The 14,751-nt window shown below is 39.2% G+C and overlaps 1 pseudogene; it reads right to left on the bottom strand.

The window, feature by feature from the left end:
- Positions 1-2,899: 2,899 nt before the first annotated feature.
- LOC112437730 (U6 spliceosomal RNA) lies at positions 2,900-3,013 on the bottom strand (annotated as a pseudogene).
- Between the last annotated feature and the right edge of the window lie 11,738 nt (positions 3,014-14,751).

Raw genomic sequence — 14,751 nt, forward strand, 5'->3', positions numbered from 1 at the left:
TACAGGTTTTTGGCTATAGTAAATGAAATTTTTAAAAAATTACATTTTAAAATCATTCGTACTTATTATAGGAGCACAGTTGATTGTTGTACACGAATAGTTTATCCAGCCCTTTTCTCACTTTTTTTTTTTTTTTTTTGGAGACAGAGTCTCATTCTGTCTGCAATGGCACAATCTCGGCTCACTGCAACCTCTGCCTCCCAGGTTCAAGCGATTCTCTTGCCTCAGCCTCCTGAGTAGCTGGGACTACTACAGGTGCCTGCCACTACACCTGGCTAATTTTTGTATTTTTGGTAAAGATGGGGTTTTGCCATGTTGCCCAGGTTGGTCTGGCCAACAGACTTCCAAAAGTCTGAAGACTTTTGGCCTCAAGGGAACTGCCCACCTCAGCCTCCCAAAGTGCTGGGATTACAGGCGTAAGCAACAGCACCCAGACTTTTCTCACTTTTCTAAAGTGCTGTTCTTGGATTTTTTTTTTTTTTTTTAAGAAACAGGGTCTCACTCTATCTCCCAGGCTGGAGTGCAGTGGCATGATTATAGCTCACTGCAGGTTTGGACTCTTGAGCCTAAGCAAGCCTCCCACCTTAGCCTCCTGAGTAGCGGGACTATGGGCATGCTGGCCTCCTCTTGGATTTTCTTTATGGACAATGCTATAAACTGTAGACAATGACAGTTTCATTTTTTCCTTTCAAGACTTTTCAGCTTTGATTTTCTTTCTAGTCTTTACACACTGGCTATGACCTCCAGAATAATGGTCTATAGAGGAGGTAAGAATAGGCAGCTCTTCATCCTAACTTTGAAGAGAATGCTTTGAGGAGAATTTTGCCCATGAAGTATGATGTTTGCTTTAAGTTTTTATAGATACACCCTTTTAAAGTTATAAAGTTTTTTTTCAAGTCTTAGTTTGCTAAGAATTAAAAAAATATATATTTTTATATATAGTCTTAGTCCATTTCGTGTTGTTATAATAGAATCCCTGAGAATGGGTAATTTGTAAAGAAAAGAGGTTTACTTGACTCATGGTTCCGGAAGCTGGGAAGTCTAAGAGGCATGACACCAGTATCTGGGTGGCTTCTGGTGAGGGCCTTGTGCTGTGTCATAGCATGGTGGGAAAGCGGAAGGGGAAGTGGGTATGTGCTGAGAGACCAAACATGAGAGGCAACCTTGCTTTATAACTACCTGCTAGGCCGGGCGTGGTGGCTTACACCTGTAATCCCTTTGGGAGCACTTTGGGAAGCTGAGGCAGGTGGATTGCTTGAGTTCAGGAGTTTGAGACCAGCCTAGGTAACATGGCAAAACCTCATCTCTACACAAAATTAAAAAAAAAACTAGTCAGGTGTGGTGGTGTGCATCTGTAGTCCCAGTTACTCTACAGGCGAAGACAGGAAGATCACTTGAGCCCGGAAATTTGAGGCTGCAGTGAGCTATGATTGTACTCCAGCCTGGGTGACACAACGAGACCCTGTCTCAGAAACAAAAACAAAAACAAAGCCTGCTTGGGGAAATGAATCCATTCCCAAGAACTAATTGAGTCTCTAGAGAAAGATATTAATCTATAGTAATGACCTAATAAACCTCTTAAAGGTACCACCTCCCAATATTGATACACTGAGAATTAAGGTTCCAACATGAGTTTTGGCAGAGATAGTCAAACCATAGCATAGATCACAAATGGATATACACCCAGCCCTTAGTTTTTTCAAATAATTTTTCTATATATAATTTCCCTTTTTGATCTATTCCTGTTAATTATATTAACAGATTTTCTAATGTTAAACCATCCTTTTATTCCTGAAATAAACTTTGCTGGTTTATGTTGGTTGTTGTTATTATAGTACATAATGCTGTATTGGTTTGTGAACTTAAAAGAAATTTTTTTAAATTTTTAATTGTTGTGGGTACAGAGTAGGTATATATTTATGGGGTACATGAGATGTTTTGATACAGGCATGCAATGTAAAATAAGCATGTCATGGAGAATGGGGTATCCATCCCCTCCAGCATTCCTCCTTTGAGTTACAAGCAATTCAATTACACTCTTTAATTAAAATGTACAATTAAGTTATTATTGACTATAGTCACCCTGTTGTGCTATCAAAATCGTAGCTCTGTCACCCAGGCTGGAGTGCAGTGCATGATCTCGGCTCACTGCAGCCTCCACCTCCCGGGTTCAAGCAATTCTCCTGCCTCAGCCTGCAAGTAGCTGGCACTACAGGCACCTGGCACCACGCCCAGCTAATTTTTGTATTTTTAGTAGAGATGAGGATTACAGGTATGAGCCACCATGCCCAGCCCTTATTCATTCTTTCTATTTTTTTGTATGCATTAACCATCACCACCTCCCCATCAGCCCCCGACTACCATTTAGCCTCTGGTAACCATCCTTTACATTCATGAGTTCAGTTGTTTTGATTTTTAGATCCCACAAATAAATGAGAACATGCGATGTTTGTCTTTCCATGCCTGGCTTATTTCACTTAACATAATGACCTCCAGTTCCATCCATGTTGTTGCAAATGACTGGATCTCAGTCTTTTTTATGACTGAATAGTACTCCATTGTGTATATGTACCACATTTTCTTTGTACATTCATCCGTTAATTGACACTCTGAATCCTAGCTATTGTGAATAGTGCTGCAACAAACATAGGAGTGCAGATATCTCTTCAATGAACTATTTTCCTTTCTTTTGGGAATACACCCAGCAGTGGGATTGCTGGATCATATGGTAGCTCTGTTTTTAGTTTTTTGAGGAATCTCCAAACTGTTTTCCGTAGTGATTGTACTAATTTACATTCCCACCAACAGTGTTTGAGGGTTCCCCTTTTCTCCACATTCTCACCAGCATTTGTTATTGCTTGACTTTTGCGTAGAAGCCATTTTAACTGTGGCGAGATGAAAAAATATGGAATCCTTCATGAATGTGTGTATCATCCCTGCACAGGGACCATGCTAATCTACTCTGTGTCATTCTAATTTTAGTACATGTGTAGTGAGTGCTTGGTTTGAAAACATTTTATTTAAGATTATTGCATCTCAAATTGTTCAAAAGTGAGATTGTGCTGTAATTTTCCTTTCTTATATTTTTCTTGTTTCTTTTTGATATCAAGGTTATATTTACCTCGTAAAATAGTTTGAAGGTTTTCCTTCTTTTCCCATTCTTTGGAATCGTTTGCATGCAGTTGGTTATCTCTTTTTTGAATGTTTAGTAGAGCTAACTTGTAAAATCACCTGGACCACATATTGTGTGTTTGTGTATGTGGGGATAAATTTCTAAAACAGGAATTTAATTCCTTCAATGATTATTTGTTTATTCAGATCCTCTATTTCTTAGTCAGTTTTTTTTTTGTTTTTCCTTGAGACAGGGTCTTGCTCTGTTGCCCAGGCTGCAGTGTGGTGGTCCTCCTGCCTCAGCCTCCCAAGTAGCTGGGACTACAGGCATGCACTACCATGCCCTACTTATTTCAAAAAATTTATATATTTGTAGAGACGAGGTCTCACTCTGTTGCCCAGGTTGGTTTCAAACTCCTGGATTCAAGCAATCCTCCTGCCTCAGCCTCCCAAAGTGCTGGGATTACAGGTATGAGCCACCTCACCCGGCCCTTAGTCAGTTTTGGTAGGTGTTTTTGTTCTGTGAAAATTTTCATTTCACCCAGTTTATTGGCATAATCTTGTTCATAGTATTTGCTTATTATTTTTAAAGTATCTATTATATCTGTAGATATTTAATTGCTAATATTATTTATTTGTACCTTCTCTTATTTTGATCAATCAGATCAAATTTCTGTCTACTGGTATTTTCAAATAACTAGACTTGATTACCCCTTCTATTGTTTCTTTGTTTTCTATTTTATTAATAGCTGTTCCTTTCTTTATTATTTCCTTCTATTTTCTTTGGATTTACTCTGACATAGTTTATAGAAAATCTTGAATCTGATATTTATTCAATTAATTTTCCAATTTCTTTTAATATACGCTTGTATGGCTTTTCCTCTAATTACTGCTTTTAGCTACATTCCACAAATTTTGACACAAAGAATTATATCATTCAGTTGTAAATATTTTCTAATCTTCGTTATGATTTTTTCTTTGATCCATTTGTTGTTCAGAAGTGTGTTTTTACATTTCCCAAACACATTACATTTTTTAAATTGTGCTGTTATTGATTTTGAATTTAATTGAATTGTGATGAGAGAATGTAGTCTACATAATATTGCTTCTTGATTTGCTTTGTATTGTAGTACAAAATCAATTTTCAAAATGTTCATGAAGCTTAAAAATGTATATTCTGTAGCTGTTGGTTGTGGAGTTCTCCATATGTTCATTAGATTAAACTTACTGTGTTTAATCTACAGCCTAACTTGGTTTTTTGTCTCTTGGATATTTCTGTTTCTAATTCAATTTCAAATTCCAGTTTCTAAGAGATGTTAACCTCTCCCACTATGCTTGTAGATTTTAAATTTCATCTTGTAATTCTATCAGTTTTTGCTTTTTATATTTAATTTTTGCTTAACATATTTTGAGGTTGTGTTAACTGGAAGCATATAAGTTCCGAGATGTTCAACCTTTTTGATTAACTCCTTTAATTATTATATAGTGACTCTTTATTCCTTTTTTTAAAAATTTTTAAATTTTTTTTTTTTTTGAGATATCCCAGGCTGGAGTGCAATGGCGCAATCTCGATTCACTGCAACCTCTGCCTCCTGAGTTCAAGCGATTCTCCTGCCTCAGCCTCCTGAGTAGCTAGGACTACAGGCATGAACCACTAGACCCGGCTAATGTTTTTGTAGTTTTAGTAGAGACAGGGTTTCACCATATTGGCCAGGATGGTCTTGAACTCCTGACCTCAAGTGATCCACCTGCCTTGGCCTCCCAAAGTGCTAGGATTACAGGGTGTGAGTCGCCACACCCAGCCGTGACTCTTTATTTCTAATAATGCTTTGGACTTAAAATATATTTTGCCAGAGATTTGTTACAACAGCTTTCTTTTGATTAATATTTGCCTAGTTTATCTTTTATCATTAAATAAAAGTTTCAGCTTTTTTGAGTCCTTGTGTTTTAGATGTGTGTCTTTTATAAACAGCATATATGCAACTTTTATTTTTTTAATCTAATCAGAGAATCTCTATCTCCTGAGTAAATCCTTTAACATTTGAAAATGTACTCTGATTACTGATATGTTGTATTGATTATCTCATTTTGGTTAATATGCATGACATATAGAACTAATTTATATTACTTTTGTTCTTTCTAGTGCTCTGCTTTTCCTTTTTTTTTTGAGATGGAGTTTTGCTCTTGTCACCCAGGCTGGAGTGCAGTGGTGCCATCTTGGCTCATTGCAACCTCCGCTTCCTAGGTTCAAGTGATTCTCCTGCCTCAGCCTCCCAAGCAGCTGGGACCACAGGCACATGCCACCATGCCTGGCTAATTTTGTATTTTTAGTAGAGATGGGGTTTCACCATGTTGGCCAGGCTGGTCTTGAACTCCTGACCTCAGGTGATCTGCCCGCCTTGGCCTCCCAAAGTCCTAGGATTACAGGCATGAGCCACTGTGTCCAGCCAGCTTTTCCTCTTTTTTCCCCCCATTTCTTGGCTCCTATTGGGTTGATCTAGTTGTTTTTGTTTCTTTTTTTCACCTCTACTAATTTGAAACCTGTGAATACTATTTCTATCCTTTTAGTGTTATTCTTAAATGTTTAACATATATATATATATATATATACGTATTCTTTACTTAACAGGGTAGCAATTATTCAACATCTTTATATTTTTCCCAGATAATGTAGGAACTATTTGATACTTGAAGTATGATCATTTTCTTCCTAGCTTACATATTGTTTTTCAGTTTTTTAATGTATCTTATTTCAATATCCTTAAATTATTTATTATAAAAATTCATTTTGTTTTATGATGGCATGGCTTATTCAGATTTATCTTTAACTCTACCAGTCTGTTCACTCATCGTTGTTTATTGCTTCTTGTTCCTTTTTCTATATTCAATTTTCTTCTCCCTGAAGTATATCCTTTAGTTCTTTGCACATTGGTACGTAATGGTAAAAAACACTCTTTCTTCGTTTGAGCAAAAGTCATTTTCTTTCATATAACATCCATCTGGGGATAGAATTCTAGGTGACCATTATTTTCTTTGAGTAACTTGAAGATATTTTCCCATCTTTTTTATTTATTTATTTTTTTGAGATGGAGTCTCCCTCTGTCGTCCAGGCTGGAGTGTAGTGGCGCGATCTCAGCTCACTGCAAGCTCCGCCTCCCGGGTTCACGCCATTCTCCTGCCTCAGCCTCCCAAGTAGTTGGGACTACTGGCGCGGAGGATGCACGCTCAGGGAACCACCGTGCCTGGCCAATATTTTCTCATCTTATCCTGACATCTATTGTTGCTGTTGAGAAGTCTACTGTCAGCCAGTACTGGCAATCAGTATTTTCTCTGTGACTGCTGTTTCTTTCTTTTCTTCTTCTTTTTCTTTCTTTCTTTCTTTCTTTTTTTTTTTTAAATATTTTGTTAATGGCGAAAGGTTAGGGTAAGTAGAAACTTTTTGGAGGCCTTTCTGGCACGATCTATCAAAATTTTAAAGCTAGCATTCTCGTTTCCAGGAATAGATCCTGAAGATCTGATTGCACAAGGGCATGGAGCTATGTGCAGAAGGAAGTTCACGTGTAATTCTTTGTAATCATCAAACCTGGACAGGACATGGGGCGGCACGCGCAGGAACACACTCACTGGGAAGGATGAGGCGGCTCCCTGACGCTACGGGGTTCCGTGCACCTGCCCCGGCCTGCTGGGCCCTGAGGGGTCCTGGTGAGCGGCCAAGGCCCCTGTCCTCATGCAGGGTTCTGGGAGACACTGGGATCCATATGTATAAATAGGGGTGCTTTTCAGACAGGAACTGCCTGCGGTGTGTGATGAAGCTGCTGCTGACGTGGCCCTAGCCGTTACACCCCGCCGTGGAGCAGGACATGCCTTCCGTCCTGACCGACTTCCAGGAGAACTGGGAGCCATTCAGGTCCGCTTGGCTGCCAAGGGGCACCCAGAGGCCCTACGGTGGGACGTGTACTACCCGGTGATGTGGCCCTGGCCGTCGCACCTGGGGGCGGGACGCCTGATGGGCTCTTGAGTTTCTTTATCTTCTTTGCTCTGTGCTATCCTGATACCACTTTGCTCTCGGGCAACTTGAAAGGCCTAGCGCCATCCCGGCTTGGAGTCCTCAAGGCCACTGCCCTGAGCGTGCGTCCTCTGGGAAGTCCATCACCGTTTACCTTGAATGCGCAGGAACACGTTCTGTGACTGCTATTTCTCCAGAGGATGATATGTTACTGATTTTCCCTGGACAGTCCTGGTTTACACTTGGCACCCTTTCAGAATTATTAATAGTGCTCTATTTACTCTCAAAAATATCCTAGTTAGAATGATAAATTTTGTGGCCATCCTAGGTGGAATTTCAATTTTTTTTTTTGAGACGGAGTCTCGCTCTGTCGCCCATGCTGGAGTGCAGTGGCGCGATCTCGGCTCACTGCAAGCTCCACTCCCCGGGTTCACGCCTTTCTCCTGCCTCAGCCTCCCAAGTAGCTGGAACTACAGGCACCTGCCACCAAGCCCGACTAATTTTTTGTATTTTTTTTTTAGTATAGACGGGGTTTCACCGTATTAGCCAGGATGGTCTCAATCTCCTGACCTCGTGATCCGCCCGCCTCAGCCTCCCAAAGTGCTAGGATTACAGGCGTGAGCCACTGCGACCGGCCTGGAATTTCATTTTTACTTCCCTTTCTAAGGATTAATTGTGCTTTCTGTATCTGATGATTCATCAATTCTGGATATTTTAAGCCATGTTCTCTTTTTAATAAGTCTACAAATAAAAACCTCTGATTTAAAATTGTATATTAAGAAAATAAGTTAATAAACATATGATTAGATTCATATATCCTTTTTCTCCTCAAATTGTCTGGCCTGCCAATACCCTTTAGAGCTGGCATAGTTACTGTTAAAACACACCAGTTTTATTATGTAAATGGAACTTTTTTGGGCCCTCAGTCTCCAACGCTTGCTTCAACCCTTTGTGTGTTTGCTTTTATTGTGTGTCATACATAAATAATACATAAAACATATGTTAGCTACCACTCATGCCTGTAATCCTAGCACTTTGGGAGGCCAAGGCAGGAGGATTGCTTGAGCTCAGGAATTTGAGACTAGCCTGGGCAACTAAAATCTAAAAATTTTTTTAAAAATTTAATTTAATTTACTAAAATTTAAAAAAAAATTAGCCGGGTGTGGTGGTGTGCACCTGTAGTTGCAGCTACTTGGGGAGTGCTGAGGTGGGAGAATCACTTGAGCTGGGGAGGTCGAGGCTGCAGTGAGTCCTGATCATGCCACTGCACTCCAGCCTGGCAACAATGCAAACCTTGTCTAAAAACAAAACAAAACAAAACATATGTTAAAGAATATGGTGCCCAGCACTTCGGTGAACAGTTTGAACATTATTTAATGCCTGGGATGCTCCCTTTGGCTGATATTTAAGTGTATTCTGTTGCAGTCCCCATGTAACCGCTATTCTGAATTTTATGTTGATTATTCGATTACTCTTCCGTATAGTTTTTACCACATGTATTTTAAAACAATTTATTATTATTTTTTCTGCTTTTAGAATGTACACAAATGGAATCATATTGTATTATATATATGCTTCAGTGACCTGATTTTTTCCCCTTCAAATTTATATTTTTGAAGTTAATTAATGTTGATGAATATCACTGTTGTTCATTTATTTCAGCTGTGGTATAGTAGCCCAGTGTTTGAATATATCACAATACATAAATCCACTCTACTTCTTATGGACACAGAGAATGTTTCCACTTTTTTAGTAATTACATACCTATCACTGGGACTGGGGGTCATAGAGTGTACACATGTTCAACATTATTAATTAGTACCTAACAACCAGTTGTGATATCAGTTTCCATTCCCATTTGCAATATTTGAATTTCTTTTGCTTCACATGCTCACTAGCACTTGGGACTGTCAGTGCTTTAATTGTTGCCCAGTTGGTAAGCATGGAATGGTAGGGCTTTGAGTCTGTTTGTTTAAACTTTTAATTTTGGCTTTGTGATTTTAATTTGCATTTCCTTAATTCTCAATTGTGTTAAGCATATTCTCATATTTATTACACATTGGCCTTTGATCTTCAGTGGAATTCCGGGTTTTCATCTATTTCCTTTGGGGCTATTTTTCTCTTTCTTATTGATTTATAAGCATTCTTTCTATGTTCTGGAAATTAATCCTTTGTAATATGTGTTGCAATTGTCATCTTCAAGTTTGTGTCTTGTTTTTTCTCATTCTTTATGAAGTCTCTTGAAAACCAGAAGTTCTTAATTACTTCATGCACTTTCTTTCTTTCTTTCTTTTTTCTTTTCTCTTTTCTTTTCTGTTTTTTTTTTTTAGAGTTGAGGTCTCACTCTATCACCCAGGCTGGATGGAGTATAGTGGTGTGATCATAGCTCACTGCAGCCTGGAACTTTTAGGCTTACACGATCCTTTTACCTCAGTCTCATGGGTAGCTGAGGTCATGTGTGAGCCACTGTGCTCACCTGACCTTTTTTTTTTTTTTTTAAGGTAGGTGCCGTTTTGTCCTTTATTTAAGAAGTCTCTCTCTACCCTGAGGACCTAAATTATGAAATTATTGTTCTATATTATCCTATATCTTGTCCTAATTTTTGTTATAGTTTCACCTTTCACATTTGTGTTTAAGCTACTTTAAATGACTTTTTATGTAGGGCATGTAGGAGGAATTAATTTTAACTTTTTTACATATGGACAACCAATTGTGCCAGTATCATTTGTTGTGGTCCATCCTTTTCCTATTAAACTATAACATCTGTTCTGTCATAAATCCAGCTTCCATATGTTTTAGTTCACTTGGGCTACTAACACAAAATACCATAAACTGGTAGCTTAAAAACAACAGAAATTTATTTCCCGTTGTTCTGGAGCCTGGGAAGTCCAAAATCAAGGCGAATTTGGTGTCTGGTGAGGGCCTGCTTTCTGGCTCTTAGATGGCAACTTCTTGCTGTGTCCTCACATGGTGGAAGGGGTGAGGGTTGTCTTGCAAGCCTCTTCTTATGAGAGCACTAATCCTGTTCATGAGGGTGCCACCTCCTTGACCTCATCACTTCCCAAAGGCCCCACTTCCCATCACCGTGGAGAGGAAGATGTCAACGTATGCATTTTTGGGGGATATAAACATTTAGACCATAGCACCATATCTGCCTACATTTGTTTCTGGGCTTTTTCTTCTATTTCATCAGTCTACTCTTGCACCAATACCATACTATTTTTTTTATTACTGTAGCTTTGTCTTGATAGCTGGTAGGGCAGCCTTTATTTTCATATCTACTAGGGCAAATCTTCCCCTCTTGTTCTTCTTCAAGAATGGCTTAGGTTTTTATGGCCCTGTCATCTTTCCTACATATTTTATTTATTTATTTATTGAGATGGATTCTCTGTTGCCCAGGCTGGAGTGCAGTGGTGCGATCTCAGCTCACTACAACCCCACCTCCCAGATTCAAGCAATTCTTGTGCCTCAGCCCCTGGAGTAGCTGGAATTACAGACGTGCACCACCACACCTGGCCCATTTTTGTATTTTTAATAGAGATGGGGTTTTGCCATCTTGGCCAGGCTGGTCTCAAACTCCTGGCCTCATGTGATGTGCCCGCCTTGGCCTCCCAAAGTGCTGGCATTGCAGGCGTAAGCCACCATGCCTGGTAATCTTATTCTTTCAAAGTCCCTGTCCTTCCAGCTAAACCATTAGCCTCTGTCTAGGAATCCAGGTAATATCCATACATCCATACCTCCAGCCTGGGGGTGGGGCTGGGAGAAGCCACTGATTATGAGACAGTCTAAGAAACTACCATATCTTGCCATTATGACTGTGAAGTAAGTTTGTGGAAAGGCTATGAAATGCAGTTTCTGTACAACCTCTGAGTGGGAGCTTGCAGAAAAATTGCAAATCCATGTCTGACTGTCACAACCTGAAAAAAATGGCTATTATTTTACCTTACTTCTACCCACCTTCCAATCTTGTTCAAGTTTTCTTATTGGCTAACTCTACCTTGGAGTCATAGTAGTAAAAGTAATTATCTGACTTAAAAGAAGTGATGGTGGTACCAAGTGGACAATGGACTATCTAGCCCAGTGCTATATATTTATATTGATCTCAGTTATTTCCGTGTGTAGGTAAGGCATTGCTAGCCACCTGGTTTGGGAATGGCTTCCAGGAATAATACTACTCCCCACTAACCCTGTCAGTTCACCTGAGATTGTGGCATAAGGTACAGAGATCAGATGTTGTACGAGGATAACAGGCCTGTGATGTTCAGCATTAGATGCATATGGTTGTTAAAGGAGACGTAAGGTTTGAGATGTATGATGGCAAAAGCTAGTCCGTTCAAATGTGAGATACAGATATGTTTTGAAGTTAATGTTTAAAAGCTTGTTATATCTATGTTTAAAATAATCAATCTCTCTTTCTTTATCCTTTGAATGATTGGTCTCAAAATAACACTGCAACTCATAACAACGTAATACTATTCTTAAAATGTTCTATTGTAGGCAATCAGGCAAGAGAAAGAAATAAAAGGCATCCTAATAGGAAAGGAACAAGTGAAATTGTCTCTGTTTTATGGTGACACAATCCTATATATAGAAAACCTTAAAAACTCTGCCAAAAAGCCTGTTAGAGCTGATAAATAAATTCAGTAAAGTTGCAGCAGACAAAATCAACATATAAAAATCAGCAGCATTTTTATACACTAATAGCAAACTATCTGGAAAGAAAATTAAGAAAACAATCCCGTTTACAGTAGGAAAACACACAAAATAAAATAATTATGTGTAACTTTATCAAAGGAGGTGAAAGACCTAAAGACTGAAAACTTATATAAAACATTGATGGGCTGGGTGCGGTGGCTCATGCCTGTAATCCGAGCACTTTGGGAGGCCAAGGCAGGCGGATCGCCTAAGGTCAGGAGTTGGCCAGCATGCTGAAACCCCGTCTCTACTAAAAACAGGAAAAATTAGCCGGGCATGGTGGCAGGCACCTGTAGACCCAGCTACTCAGGAGGCTGAGGCAGGAGAGTCACCTGAATCCGGGAGATAGAGGTTGCAGTGAGCCACGATCATGCCACTGCACTCCAGCCTGGACAACAAGCGCGAAACTCCATCTCAAAATAAAATAAAATAAAATAAAACACTGATGAAATAAATTGAAGAAAACACAAATAAATGGAAAAATATCCTGCATTGGTGGGTTGGAAGAATTAATATTATTAGACTGTCTATACTACCCAAACTGATTTACAGATTCAGTGCACTCTCTACCAAAATTTGAATGTCAGTTTTTCACAAAAATAGAAAAAAAAGATTCATAAATTCATATGGACCCACAAGAGACCCTGAATAGCCAAAACAATCTTGGGCAAAAAGAACAAAACTGGAAGCATCACACTACTAATTTCAAAGTATATTATAAATCAACTGTAATCCAAAGAGCATGGTACTGGCATAAAAACAGACCCAGCAGTGAGACAGGATAGAAAGCCTAGGAATAAACCCAGGCATTTATGGTCAATTGATTTATGACAAAGGCACAAAAGAATACACAATGGGGAAATAACAGTCTCTTCAATAAATGGCATTTGGAAAACTGGAAATAATCAATTATGCACATGCAGAAGAATGAAATTGGATCCTTATCTCACATCATATACAAAAATCAACACAAAATGGATTAAAGATTATTAAAAGACCTAAAACTATAAAGCTACTAGAAGAAAACATAAGGAAAAACCTCCATGGCATTGGTCTGGGTGATGATATTTTGGATATGATCCCAAAAGCACAGGCACCAAAAGCAAAAGTAGATGAATGGGATTGCATCAAACCCAAAAGCTTCTGCACAGCAAAGAAAACAATTAACAAAATGAAGAGACAACCCACAAAGTGGGAGAAAATGTTTGCAAACCATACATCTGATAAGTGGTTAATATCAAAAATATATAAGGAACTCAACGCAATAGCAATAAGATAAATAACCTGATTTTAAAATGGACAAAAGACCTGAACAGCCATTTCTCAAAAGAAGACATGCCAATGGCCAATAGGTTCATGAAAAAATGCTCACCGTCACTGATCATTAGAGAAATACAAATTAAAGCCACAATGAGCTATCACTTCCCACCTGTTAGGGTGACTATTATCAGAAAGATAAAAGATTACAAGTGTTGGTGAGAATGTAGAGAAAAGGGAACCCTTGTACACTGTAGGGGGGCATGTAAATTAGTACAGCTACTACAGAAAACAGAAAGGATGTTCCTCAAAAAACTAAAAATAGAACTACCATATTATCCAGCAGTCCTACTACTGAGTATATATTCAAAGGAAATGAAATCAGTATATTGGAGAGACATCTACACTCTCATGTTTATTGTAGCATTATTCACAATAGCCAAGATATGGAATGAACCTAAGTGTCCATCAACAAATGAATGGATAAAGAAAATGTGGTACATATACATGATGGAATACTATTCAGCCTTGAAAAAGGAAAGCCTGTCATTTGTGACAATGTGGATGAACCTGGAGGACCTTATACTAAGTGAAATAAGGCCGACACAGACAAATACCAAATAATTTCACTTATACAAGCGTACCTTGCTTCAGTGTGCTTTGCAGATAGTGCTTTTTAAAAAAAATAAATTGAAGGTTAGTGGCAGCCTTTGTTGAGCAAGTCTATCACCGCCATTTTCGCAACAGCATAATCTCACTTTGTATTTCTGTGTTACCATGTTAGCAGTAAAGTATTTTGAAATTAAGGTATGTGGCCAGGCACATGGTGCCTCATGCCTGTAATCCCAGCACTTTGGGAGGCCGAGGCGGGTGGATCGCCTGAAGTCAGGAGTCCGAGACCAGCCTGGCCAACATGGTGAAACCCTGTCTCTACTAAAAATACAAAAATTAGCTGGACATGGTGGCAGGCGCTTGTAATCCCAGCTACTCAGGAGGCTGAGGCAGGAGAATCACTTGAACCCCGGGAGGTGGAGGTTGCAGTGAGCCGAGATGGTGCCATTGCACTGCAGCCTGGGCAACCAGAGCGAGACTTTGTCTCAAACAAAACGAAACAAAACAAAATTAAGGTATGCACATTTTTAGACATAGTTATTACACACTTAATAGACTACAGTACAGTGTAAACAAAACTTATATGTACTGGGAAACCCCCAAATTTGTGATTTGCTTTATTGTGGTACTTGCTTTTTTGTGACAGTTTAGAATCAAGCCTACAATATCTCTGAGATATGCCTGTTTGTGAAATTTTAAAAAGCTGAACTCATAGAAGTAGAGAGTAGAATGATGGTTATCAGAGGCTGGGAGTGGGGGCAGGGAAGGGGAAGTTATTGGTCAAATTGTACAGTCCGAGTTAAATAGCAGATTAAATGCAACTGAAGCAATAACTGGTGAGCTGGAATTCCTCAGGTAGGAGGAATAAGTTTGGAGGTCTATTACATAGCAGGATGACTAAAGTCAATTATAATGTAAATGTATTGTGTATTTCAAAATAACGAAGAGTGGGCTGGCCGTGGTGGCTCACACCTGTAATTCTAGCACTTTGGGAGGCTGAGGTGGGTGGATTGCTTGAGCTCAGGAGTTCGAGACCAGCCTGGGCAACATGGCGAAACCCCATCTGTACA

The sequence above is a fragment of the Pan paniscus genome, chromosome 19 (assembly GCF_029289425.2).
Source record: "Pan paniscus chromosome 19, NHGRI_mPanPan1-v2.0_pri, whole genome shotgun sequence".
NCBI lineage: Eukaryota > Metazoa > Chordata > Mammalia > Primates > Hominidae > Pan > Pan paniscus.